Source organism: Scyliorhinus torazame, chromosome 4 (assembly GCF_047496885.1).
Source record: "Scyliorhinus torazame isolate Kashiwa2021f chromosome 4, sScyTor2.1, whole genome shotgun sequence".
NCBI classification, from domain to species: Eukaryota; Metazoa; Chordata; class Chondrichthyes; order Carcharhiniformes; family Scyliorhinidae; genus Scyliorhinus; species Scyliorhinus torazame.
This window is the reverse complement of record NC_092710.1, coordinates 181,194,487-181,207,828: the sequence shown is the minus strand read 5'-3', so window position 1 is coordinate 181,207,828 and position 13,342 is coordinate 181,194,487. Positions and strand designations below refer to the sequence as shown.

The 13,342-nt window shown below is 52.6% G+C and overlaps 1 protein-coding gene across 2 annotated transcripts in view; it reads left to right on the top strand.

The window, feature by feature from the left end:
- LOC140410622 (microtubule-associated protein RP/EB family member 3-like) overlaps positions 1-13,342 on the top strand; it is a 222,307-nt gene that overhangs the window by 182,808 nt on the left and 26,157 nt on the right. The gene's annotated exons all lie outside the window — the stretch shown is intronic.

Sequence of the window (13,342 nt, the reverse complement as noted above, 5' to 3'; positions counted from 1 at the left end):
GCTCCAAAGATAAGGTACTCAACCTCAACTGTTGTTGGAAGAGTGATACCTGCTTTTGACTTTAGGATCTGTAAGGTCTCAATTGATCTCACTAACACCAGCTAATACATCTACTTTGTCATAAATTATTTCAGGTAAGCTGCAAACATTGTCTGAAACCCTGTTTCGCTCATCCAGTTACGAATGGCAGCCACACAGGATGTTTCTCCTTGTGGGGAGGAGCATAAATAGAGGCAACCAAAATAAAATAGTCACCAAAAAATTAAATAAGGATTTTGGATGAAACTTCTTCACCCAAAGATTGGTGAGAATGTGAACTCGCTATCACAAGGAATCATTTAAGCTAATGGTATAGATGCATTTAAGGGAAGCTCTGCAAATATATGGGGAGAAGAGAATGGAAGGTTACAATAATAGATTTAGAAAAGGAAAGATGGTAAGAGGCTTGATTGGAGCACAAACACTGGCATCAATTTGAAAATACATGGAGTGAGGCAACCTCTGCAACAAAGTTACATCAATTTGTTGTAGTTTGCCAGCCTTCACTGACAGACTAACTAACTTTGGAATTATCTTTAGAAACATCTAGTTCTGATCTTAGACACCCTTATTTAATGTGAACAGTTTTTTTGCATTATGTCCAACTCTCAGTGGCCATTCAATTGAAATTACGGTCAGTTAGAGTTCATTTCACAGTAATTGTGATGTAGCATAACTCATCTCAATTTGCTTAATTTGGCAGCCAGCTAATTTACTTCCACGACATTCTACCCTTTATGTTAACATTGTATCACCTGCCACTGTACTGGAACAGGAACCCTTCCACTTGCTGCTCACTTCACTGCCCTGCTTGCTGCTTTGTTCAGGGAACAGGGCAGCCATAAAGGTGTGCGAAGCAGCAAGGGCTCAAAGGTGGGGAGCAAATTCAGATGGGGGGTATTAACTGGGGAGTCACTTGTGCTCCTACATATAGTAGAAAACTGAAATGATTGGTTAGGATTAGAGGTACAAGTTTGCAATATGCATCTCTTAATTAAAAGCGTAAGTGTGTTACTATTAAATACTTGTTCTAGCCTTCACCACCTGGCATTATCAATTGTAACACGCAGGCAGTTTGTCAAGATGGAATAGAGTTAAAAGAAAATAATGGATATGAGAATGGCTCAATGATAGGAAGTAAAGGGGTGGGTGGTTTTCACATAATAGAACACATAGAATAAAAGGGAAAAAAATGAAAATCGCTTATTGTCACAAGTAGGCTTCAAATGAAGTTCCTGTGAAAAGCCCCTAGTCGCCACATTCCGGCGCCTGTTCGGGCAGGCTGGTACGGGAATTGAACCGTGCTGCTGGCCTGCCTTGGTCTGCTTTAAAAGCCAGCGATCAACATGAATATGAAATTGGCTGAGTGACAGCAAACAGAGTAGGGATTAACTATTGTTTTTCAGATTGGGGTTCCACACGGGTTGATATTAGGACTCCTGCTCTTCCTGATGTATATTAATGACCTAGGCCTTGATGTAAAGGGCACAATTTCTAAATTTACAGATGATACAAAACCTATAAGTATTATGAACAGTGAGGAGGATAGTAAACTTCAAAAGGACATTAACAGATTGGTGAAATTGACACCTATTCCAAGTGAATTAATTTTGCTAGGAAGAACGTGAAGAGGCAATATTAAATAAAACGTACAATTCTAAAAGGGGTGACGGAGCAAAGTAACTTGTGCATATATGTGCATAAATCAGTGAAGGTAGCAGGACAGGCTGAGCGAGCAGTCAGTGAAGCATATGGTATCCTGAGCTTTATCAATAGTGGCATAGAGTACAAAAGCAAGAAAGTTATATTAAACCAATACTGGTTCAGCCAGTATTGCGTCCAGTTCCACAATTTAGGAAGGATTTGAAGTCATTAGAGAGGGTGCAGAAAAGATCTGTCAGAATGGCTTCAGGAATGAGGAACTTCAGTTCTGTCAATAAATTAGAGAAATTGGATCGGTTCTCCTTGGAGAAGAGAAGGTTCAGAGGAAATTTGATTCAAAATCACGAGGGTCTGGACAGAGTAGGTAGGGAAAAACTGATCCCACAGGTGGCAGGATCGACAACCAGAAGGCACTGGTTTAAAGTGAATAACAAAAGAATTAATGGCAACATGAGGAAAATATTTTTCATGGACAGTGGTTAGGATCTGCAATGCACAGCATGAAAGTGTGGTAAAAGCAGATTCAGTAGAGACCTAAACTAAGAGGAGGGATTTGGATTATCATCTGAAAAGGAAGCATGTACCATGTAGGGGAGTGACTCTCAGTGAATTTCTCCTTCAGAAACCCAGCAGAGACATGACGTGTTTTATATGTGCTGTAGCCATTCAACCATTCTAATTTTATAAAAACCTAGACTTATGGTGTAGGGAGCAACATTATAAAGTCTGCAAATGTCAATGAATGGATACTTGTAGACTTCAGGATGACATAGATAGGATGTATTGCTAAAAAAAGAGACATGCTGTCAAAGCTTTTTGTCTTAGAAGAGGGTGCTGATTGATTGATGTGAACTTTGACCACACCAATAACAGTACCCACTTGCAACACGCCTGCACTGTAAACTCACTTAATTGGAAGCGGTTTGGCAACATGATTAATGACCCCGCCAACCACATTGGAAATCTCTCTGACCATCAATTCTCTGAAAGCGAGAAGTTTGTTCTCACACATGGCTTCAATTTTGATGTGCCTTCGTCACACAGCAAACAGGAATAGTTTTGCTGAATGCAAACTCCACTATTTCCAGCTATTCCACCATAAACCAACGTCCAATGAAGATGCTGAGTCCTGGGACTTCCGCTTGCGGCTATGCGGAGCTAAGTCGCACATTCAGCAGCTCCCGCAAAAACGGACTTTTGGGCTCTTTTCAGGGCCCCCAACGGCACTTTTTCGACGTTTCCCGGTGTGGGAAGGCGTCTACAACAGCTCCCCGTCAGTATATGGCTTCAACCAGGAGCGGGGCGACAAAAAAGGTGCTGGTGGACCCGAAGAAGGTGCGAGGGAAGAAGGACAAAATGGCAGCGGGCGGAGACCAAGCAGCGTGGATGCAGTGGGCGGAAGAGCAGCAGGAGGGTATCCAGCGCTGCTTCAGAGAGATTAAAACGGACCTGCTAGAGCTGATGAAGGCATCTATTGATAAGCTGCTGGAGACACAGACGGCCCAGGGAGTGGCAATCCGCGAGGCTCGACAAAAGATCTCTGACAATGAGGACGAGATCTTAGGCCTGGCGGTAAAGGTGGAGGCGCACGAGGCGCTCCACAAGAAATGGCAGGAGCGGTTCGAGGAGATGGAGAATCGGTCGAGGAAGAATCTGCGGATTCTGGGCCTCCTGGAGGGGCCGGACGTGGGGGCCTATGTGGTCACCATGTTGAACCCGCTGATGGGAGCCTTCCAGGGGCCCCTGGAGCTGGAGGGGGCCCATAGAGTGCTGGCGCGGAGGCCCAAGGCTAACGAGCCTCCGCGGGCGGTGCTGGTGAGGTTCCACCGGTTCGTCAATCGGGTGTGTGTGCTCAGGTGGGCCAAGAAGGAGAGGAGCAGCAGGTGGGAGAACGCGGAGGTTCGGATATATCAAGACTGGAGTGCGGAGGTGCGAAGAGGAGGGCCGGGTACAATCGAGCGAAGGCAGTGCTGCACAGGAAGTTTGGCATGTTGCAGCCGGCGCGACTGTGGGTTAACTACAAGGACCGGCACCATTATTTTGAGTCTCCGGAGGAGGCGTGGGCTTTTGTTCAGGCCGAGAAGTTGGACACAGATTGAGGGTCGGGACGGGCGATTGGGGACTGCGGTTGATATGCTATGGTTATTTTTGTTTCGAGGGTGGGGGGGGGGGGCCTTTGTATTGCTCCGGGTTTCTTTTTCTTTGTGTTTTTTCTCTTTTGGGTCGGTGAGGGTGGCTGGGCGGGTTGGGCACTGTTTTGGTTGGGTTGGTCGGGGGGGGGGCTCTTGGAGGTGAGATGGGGTCCCGCGGGGGAGGGGGAGGCCCGAGTCAGGGGTGAGGGGACCGGGCCTGTAAAAGGAGCCGCGTCAGAGGTGGCGGGGCCTGGTAGGTGGAAAGCGCGGGCTTTTTCCCGCGCTGAAGACTGGAGGGGGCGGGGCGGGGAAGCGAGGGTTGTTTCCTGCGCTGAGAACAGAAAGGGGAGGGGGAGAGCCTATGGATGGGGACGGGAGAGGAGGGTGTGCCCCACAATGGGAGGAGTCGAAGGAGAGGCAGGAGTGACCGGGGTCAGCAGGAGTCAGCTGACTTGCGGGAAGTGCAATGGGGGGAATAAATCAGCTAGGACGGGTCCTAGCCGGTGGGAGGTTGTGTGGGGGGGAATCGAGTAGCTGCTGCTGTGGTCAAGGAGGAACTGGAGGGACTTCCGGTTGCGGTGATGCACTGCTAAGCCGCACGTTTCGGTAGCTCCCGTTCTAACGGACTTTTGGGCTCTTTTCGGGAGCCCCAACGGAAATTTTTTCAGACCAAACCCTGTGTGGGGTGACGAAGGAAGGTGTCCCCCCGGGTGTGTATGGAAAAGACCAGTGGCAGTGGCCAGATTGCGAAGGATCCTCTGGAGCAGCGGCAGAGAAGAGAAGGAAGAAGCAAGATGGCGGCGGATGGAGCCCAGACGACATGGGGCCCGGACCAGCAGGAATTCCTCCGACGGTGTGTGGAGGAACTAAAGAAGGAGGTGCTGGCGCCGATGTTATTGGCAATCGATGGGCTGAAAGAAACACAAAAGACCCAGGCGATAGAGCTCCGTGGGGTGAAGGCAAAGGCAGCCGAAAACGAGGATGAGATGCAGGGCCTTGTGGTAAAAACGGAGACGCATGAGGCGCTACATAAGAGGTGTAGCGAAAGGCTCGAAGCCCTGGAGAACAGCTCGAGGAGGAACAAGATCGGGATTCTAGGTCTCCCCGAAGGTATGGAGGGAGCTGACGTTGGGGCTTATGTGAGCACGATGCTCCATATGCTAATGGGAGCTGAGGCACCCTCGGGTCCCCTGGAGGTGGAAGGGGCTCACCGGGTCCTTGTGAGAAGACCAAAGGCTGGAGAACTACCAAGGGCGATAGTGGTGAGATTTCACCGCTTCACGGACAGAGAGGCTGTCTTGAGCTGGGCCAAGAAGGTACGGAGTAGCAGGTGGGAGAATGCGGTGATACGAGTGGATCAGGACTGGAGCGCGGAGGTGGCAAGAAGGAGAGCGATCTTCAATCGGGCCAAGGCGGTGCTTCACAGGAAGAAAATAAAATTTGGGATGCTGCAGCCGGCGCGATTGTGGGTCACGCACCAGGGAGTTACTTCGAAACGGTGGATGAGGCATGGACCTTCATCCAAGAAGTGAAACTGGACTAGAACTGAGAGACTGATATTGGGGGGAGACAACGAGGTTGTTGTACAGACATGTAAATTGGGGGATGGGAGGTTTATAGTATTGAAACGATAGACGGGGAATTTTTCTCCTCTTGATGGGGGGACACGGAGAAATGTGGGCGCCGGTGGAAAAAGGGACGGAGAGGGGGGATGGGGAATGAGGGAGCTGCACCATAGGGGGCGGGGCTGATCGGAAAGCGCGGGCTTTCTTCCCGTGCTATGGAGATGATGGTGGGAAGATAGGCGCAGGAAGGAAGAGAGTTCCACGCACAGTGGGGTCAAGGAGAGAACGGGGGTAGCCGGGGTCAGTTAGAGTTAGCTGACTTTCGGAAGCATCATGGGGGGAGTAACTATGCTAGATGGGGATCTAGCGGGGGGTGGGGGATCGACCAACTGGGTTGCTGCTGCTGAGAGCAAGGGGGAGCTGGCAAGAGAAGAGGTGGTCGGGACGGGAAGGCGCCGCCTGGGGGATGCGTGGGTGCGCGGGACCCGGACGGAGGGCTGGCCTAGAATAGGGGATGGCTAGTTGGGGGGGGGGGGTGGCCCCCCAATCCGGCTGATCACGTGGAATGTGAGAGGCCTGAATGGGCCGATTAAGAGGGCCCGAGTGTTCGCGCACTTAAAAAGACTGAAGGCGGATGTAGTTATGCTTCAGGAGACACATCTGAAGGTGGCGGATCAGGTTAGGTTAAGGAAAGGATGGGTGGGACAGGTGTTTCACTCAGGGTTGGACGCAAAATATAGGGGGGTGGCGATATTGGTGGGGAAACGGGTGTCGTTCGAGGCTAGGAATATAGTGGTGGATAACGGGTAGATACGTGATGGTGAGTGGTAGATTGCAGGGAAAGGAGGTCGTGCTGGTAAATGTATATGCCCCGAACTGGGATGGCGCGGGATTTATGAAGCGAATGCTGGGACGTATCCTCCCGGACCTGGAGGTGGGAAGCCTGGTAATGGGGGGGGGGATTTCAATACTGCGCTGGATCCAGGGCTAGACCGGTCTAGATCCAGGACCGGAAGAAGGCTGGCAGATGCCAAGGTGCTTAGGGGGTTCATGGAGCAAATGGGGGGAGTGGATCCGTGGAGATTTGCTAGGCCGTTGGCTAAAGAGTTCTCCTTTTTCTCCCATGTTCACAAGGTATACTCCCGGATAGATTTCTTTGTTTTGAGTAGGGCACTGATCTCGAAGGTGGCAGGAACGGAGTACTCAGCCATAGCCGTTTCAGACCATGCCCCGCACCGGGTGGATCTGGAATTAGGAGAGGAGAGGGAGCAGCGCCCACTCTGGCGACTGGATGTGGGACTATTGGCGGATGAGGGTGTCTGTGGAAGGGTGCGGGGATGTATTGAGAGGTACCTAGAGGCCAATGACGATGCTGAGGCCCAGGTGGCGGTAGTATGGGAAGCGATGAAGGCGGTGGTTAGGGGAGAGTTGATCTCCATTAGAGCTCAGAAGGAGAAACAAGAGGGCAAAGAAAGGGAGAGATTAGTGGGGGAGATTTTGAGGGTGGATAAAAGATATGCGGAGGCCCCGGACGAAGGACTATATAGAGAGAGGCAAAGACTTCAGACGGAGTTTGATCTGCTGACCACAGGAAAGGCAGAGGCACAGTGGAGGAAGGCACAGGGGATGAGATATGAGTATGGGGAAAAGGCGAGCCGGCTGCTGGCCCACCAACTGCGCAAGAGGATAGCGACGAGGGAGATTGGGGGAGTTAGGGATGAAACGGGAACTACGGAGCAGAGAGCAGGGAAGGTAAATGAGGTGTTTAAGACCTTTTATGAGAGGCTATATAAGTCCCAACCCCCGGAGGGAAAAGAGGGAATGCAACGGTTTCTGGACCAACTAAGGTTCCTGAGGGTGGAGGAGCAGGAGGTGGCAGGTCTGGGGGCGCCAATTGAGGTGGATGAGGTGACTAAAGGGCTGGGAATATGCAGGCAGGGAAGGCCCCGGGGCCAGACGGGTTCCCGGTGGAATTTTACAGGAAATATGTGGACTTGTTGGCCCCGCTGCTGGCGAGAACCTTTAACGAGGCCAGAGAAGGGGGGACTCTACCCCCAACAATGTCGGAGGTGACGATATCACTGATCCTGAAGCGGGATAAAGATCCGCTGCAATGCGGGTCATATAGGCCTATCTCACTCCTAAATGTAGACGCCAAGCTGCTGGCAAAAGTGCTGGCGACGAGGATTGAGGATTGTGTCCCGGGGGTGGGGCATGAAGACCAGACAGGGTTTGTAAAGGGGAGACAACTGAATGTCAACGTTCGACGGCTGTTGGGGGTGATAATGATGCCCCCAGCGGAGGGGGAGGCAGAGATAGTGGTGGCAATGGATGCGGAGAAGGCATTCGATAGGGTAGAGTGGGAGTATTTATGGGAGGTGTTGAGGAGATTTGGGTTCGGGGAGGAGTTTGTCAGTTGGGCCAGACTCCTATATGGGGCCCCAGTGGCAAGTGTAGTCACAAACCGGCAAAGATCGGAGTATTTTCGGTTATATAGGGGAACAAGGCAGGGATGCCCCCTGTCCCCATTACTGTTCACGTTGGCAATTGAACCACTGGCCATAGCGTTGAGAGACTCTAAGAAATGGAGGGGGGTGGTTAGAGGGGGAGAGGAACACCAAGTGTCACTCTACGCAGATGACCTACTGCTATATGTGGCGGATCCTGTAGAGGGGATGACAGAGGTTATGCAGATATTGAGGGAGTTTGGAGATTTTTCGGGATACAGGCTAAATATGGGGAAGAGTGAGCTTTTTGTAATACACCCTGGGGACCAGGGAAGAGGAATAGACGCCTTACTGTTAAGGAGAGTGGAAAGGAGCTTCCGATATTTGGGGATCCAGGTAGCTAGGAGCTGGGGAACTCTACACAAACTTAATCTGACGCGGCTGGTGGAGCAGATGGAGGAGGAGTTCAAGAGGTGAGATATGCTGCCGCTCTCACTGGCGGGCAGAGAGCAGGGAAGGTAAATGAGGTGTTTAAGACCTTTTATGAGAGGCTATATAAGTCCCAACCCCCGGAGGGAAAAGAGGGAATGCAACGGTTTCTGGACCAACTAAGGTTCCTGAGGGTGGAGGAGCAGGAGGTGGCAGGTCTGGGGGCGCCAATTGAGGTGGATGAGGTGACTAAAGGGCTGGGAATATGCAGGCAGGGAAGGCCCCGGGGCCAGACGGGTTCCCGGTGGAATTATACAGGAAATATGTGGACTTGTTGGCCCCGCTGCTGGCGAGAACCTTTAACGAGGCCAGAGAAGGGGGGACTCTACCCCCAACAATGTCGGAGGTGACGATATCACTGATCCTGAAGCGGGATAAAGATCCGCTGCAATGCGGGTCATATAGGCCTATCTCACTCCTAAATGTAGACGCCAAGCTGCTGGCAAAAGTGCTGGCGACGAGGATTGAGGATTGTGTCCCGGGGGTGGGGCATGAAGACCAGACAGGGTTTGTAAAGGGGAGACAACTGAATGTCAACGTTCGACGGCTGTTGGGGGTGATAATGATGCCCCCAGCGGAGGGGGAGGCAGAGATAGTGGTGGCAATGGATGCGGAGAAGGCATTCGATAGGGTAGAGTGGGAGTATTTATGGGAGGTGTTGAGGAGATTTGGGTTCGGGGAGGAGTTTGTCAGTTGGGCCAGACTCCTATATGGGGCCCCAGTGGCAAGTGTAGTCACAAACCGGCAAAGATCGGAGTATTTTCGGTTATATAGGGGAACAAGGCAGGGATGCCCCCTGTCCCCATTACTGTTCACGTTGGCAATTGAACCACTGGCCATAGCGTTGAGAGACTCTAAGAAATGGAGGGGGGTGGTTAGAGGGGGAGAGGAACACCAAGTGTCACTCTACGCAGATGACCTACTGCTATATGTGGCGGATCCTGTAGAGGGGATGACAGAGGTTATGCAGATATTGAGGGAGTTTGGAGATTTTTCGGGATACAGGCTAAATATGGGGAAGAGTGAGCTTTTTGTAATACACCCTGGGGACCAGGGAAGAGGAATAGACGCCTTACTGTTAAGGAGAGTGGAAAGGAGCTTCCGATATTTGGGGATCCAGGTAGCTAGGAGCTGGGGAACTCTACACAAACTTAATCTGACGCGGCTGGTGGAGCAGATGGAGGAGGAGTTCAAGAGGTGAGATATGCTGCCGCTCTCACTGGCGGGCAGAGTGCAGGCGGTAAAAATGATGGTTCTCCCAAGGTTTCTTTTCATGTTTCAATGTCTCCCCATTCTGATCACGAAGGCCTTTTTCAAGAAAATAGACAGGAGCGTTATGAGTTTTGTGTGGGCAGGGAAGACCCCGAGGGTAAGGAGGGGGTTCCTGCAGCGTAGCAGGGACAGAGGGGGACTGGCGTTGCCGAACCTGGATGACTACTACTGGGCCACCAATGTGGCGATGGTTTGTAAGTGGATGAGGGAGGGAGAGGGGGCGGCGTGGAAGAGGCTGGAGATGGCGTCCTGTAAGGGAATGAGCCTAAAGGCGCTGGTGACGGCGCCACTGCCGCTCTCCCCGAAAAGGTATACCACAAACCCAGTGGTGGTGGCAACCTTAAGGATCTGGGAACAGTGGAGGCGACACAGGGGGGTGACGGGGGCCTCGGTGTGGTCCCCGATCAGGAACAACCATAGATACATGCAAGTGAGGGTGTTTACGAGGCAACAGGTGAGGGAATTTCCGCTGCTCCCGACACAGGGGATCCAAGATAGAGTGATTTCCGGGGTATGGGTCGGGGAGGGCAAAGTGTCCGAAATATATCAGGAGATGAGAGACGAGGGGGAGGCTGAAGGGAAAATGGGAAGAAGAGCCGGGAGAGGAGATTGAGGAGGGTCTGTGGGCTGATGCCCTAAGTAGGGTAAATTCCTCGTCTTCGTGTGCCAGGCTTAGCCTGATACAATTTAAGGTTCTACACAGAGCACATATGACGGGAGCAAGGCTGAGCAGGTTCTTCGGAGTGGAGGACAGGTGTGGGAGGTGCTTGGGAAGCCCGGCGAACCACACACACATGTTCTGGTCGTGTCCGGCACTGGATGAGTACTGGAGGGGGGTGGCAAAGGTGATTTCAAAGGTGGTGAAGGTCCGGGTCAAGCCAGGCTGGGGGTTAGCTATATTTGGGGCAGCGGAAGAGCCGGGAGTGCAGGAGGCGAAAGAGGCCGATATTCTGGCCTTTGCGTCCCTGATAGCCCGGCGAAGGATCCTACTTATGTGGAAGGAAGCGAAACCCCCCCGGCGTGGAGGCCTGGATAAACGATATGGCAGGGTTCATAAAACTAGAACGAATGAAATTTGCGCTGAGAGGATCGGCTCAGGGGTTCTCCAGGCGGTGGCAGCCGTTCCTTGACTATCTCGCGGAACGTTAAGGGAAAATAGATCGTCAGCAGCAGCCCGGGGGGGGTGGCACTATTTTTTTGTTACATTGTTAGTTCACTATTTTATTGAAATAATGTTATTTATCAGTTATTGTACTATTTTTATGCTGATTTGTAAAGTGGAAAATTCAGTTTGAAAACTTTAATAAAATATATTTTTTTTAAAAAGAAGGAACTGGAGCGAGTGGGGGGCGCCGAGACGGGGGTATGCCGCTGTGGGGAACGGGCCGGGTGCGGGCGCGTGGCTGGCCGAGGAGGGGTCATGGCTAGTCAGCGGGGGAGGGGGGCGGGTAGCCCCCTGATCCGGCTGATAACCTGGAATGTAAGGGGACTGAATGGGCCGGTTAAGCGGGCCCGCGTGTTCGCACGCCTGAAGGGGCTCAAGGCGGATGTGGTTATGCTTCAGGAGACACACCTGAAGGTGGCAGACCAGGTAAGATTGAGGAAAGGGTGGGTAGGTTAGGTGTTTCACTCGGGGCTGGATGCCAAAAATCGAGGGGTGGCGATTTTGGTGGGAAAGAAGGTGTCGTTTGAGGCGGCGAGCATTGTGGCAGATAATGGCGGCAGGTACATAATGGTAAGTTGCAGGGAGAGAGGGTGGTACTGGTCAATGTGTATGCCCCGAACTGGAAAGATGCGGGTTTTATGCGGCGTATGTTGGGTCGGATCCCAGCCTTGGAAGTGGGGGGCCTGATAATGGGGGAGACTTTAACACGGTGTTGGATCCGGCACTGGATCGCTCCAGATCTAGGACGGGTAGGAAGCCGGCAGCGGCTAGAGTGCTGAGGGGGTTTATGGACCAGTTGGGAAGGGTGGACCCTTGGAAATTTGCAAGGCCGAGGGCTAGGGAATTTTCATTCTTCTCACATGTCCATAAGGCTTATTCCCGAATCTACTTTTTCATCTTGAGTAGGGCGTTGATAGCGAGAGTAGAGGATACTGAGTATTCGGCAATAGCCATTTCGGACCACGCCCCGCATTGGGTGGACTTAGACCTGGGGGAGGAGAGGGACCAGCGCCTGTTGTGGCGCTTGGAGGTGGGGCTGTTGGCGGACGAGGAGGTGAGCGAGCGGGTCCGAGGAAGTATAGAGAGGTACCTGGAGACCAACGACAACGGGGAGGTCCGAGTGGGGATGGCATGGGAGGCACTGAAGGCGGTGGTGAGGGGAGAGCTGATCTCCATTAGGGCCCACAGGGAGCGGGGGGAAAGGGAGAGGCTGGTGGGGGAGATGGTGAGGGTAGACAGGAGGTATGCGGAGGAGCCCGAGGAAGGATTGTTGAGGAAGAGGCGTAGCCTCCAGGCCGAATTCGACCTGGTAACCACCAGGAAGGCGGAGGTGCAGTGGAGGAAGGCCCAGGGGGCGATTTACGAGTATGGGGAAAAGGCAAGCCAGATGCTGGTGCATCAGCTTCAGAAGCGGGACGCAGCTAGGGAGATCGGGGGAGTTAAGGACAGGGGAGGGAGCGTGGTGCGGAGTGGAGCTGGCATCAATAGGGTCTTCAGGGACTTCTACGAGGAATTGTACCGATCCGAGCCCCCACGGGAGGAGGGAGGGGTGGGCCGCTTCCTGGACCAATTGAGGTTTCCAAAGGTGGAAGAGGGACTGGTGGCGGGATTGGGGGCCCCGATTGGGCTGGAGGAGCTGATCAAAGGGATAGGAAGTATGCAGGCGGGGAAGGCACCGGGGCCGACGGTTTCCCGGTCCAATTCTATAAAAAATATATGGACCTGTTGGATCTGCTGTTAGTTAGGACCTTCAATGACGATGCCCCGGCACTGATCTCCTTGATCCTGAAGCAGGACATGGATCCCCTGCAGTGTGGGTCTAACAGACCGATTTCCTTGCTAAATGTAGATGCCAAGGTGCTGGTGAAGGTCTTAGCCTTGAGGATTGTGTGCCGCAGATCATCCATGAAGACCAGACGGGTTTGTGAAGGGGAGGCAGTTGAACATGAATGTGCGGAGGCTTTTGAACGTTATAATGATGCCGGCGAGGGAGGAGGAGGCAGAGATAGTGGTGGCGATGGACGCTGAGAAAGCCTTTTGATAGGGTAGAGTGGGGGTACCTGTGGGAAGTGCTGAAGAGGTTCGGGTTTGGGGAGGGTTTTGTGAGGTGGGTTAGGCTGTTGTATGAGGTCCCGACGGCGAGTGTGGCCACAAACAGAAGGAGGTCCGAGTACGTTTGGTTGCACCGAGGGACGAGACAGGGGTGTCCCTTATCCCCCCCTGCTCTTCGCACTGGCGATTGAACCCCTGGCTTTGGCACTGAGGGAGTCAAGGAACTGGAGGGGGTTGGTGCGTGGTGGGGAGGAGCATAGGGTGTCACTTTATGCGGACGACCTGCTGCTGGATGTGGTGGACACGGTGGGAGGAATGCTGGAGATAATGAGAATCCTCAGGGAGTTCGGGGACTTTTCGGAGTACAATCTCAACATCGGGAAGAGCGAGCTGTTCGTAGTTCATCCAGGGGACCAGGAGAGGGGGATTGGCGAGCTCCCACTAAAAAAGGCGGAGAGGAGCTTCAGTTTTCTGGGAGTCCAGGTGGCCAGGAGCTGGGGGGCCCTGCATAGGCTTAAT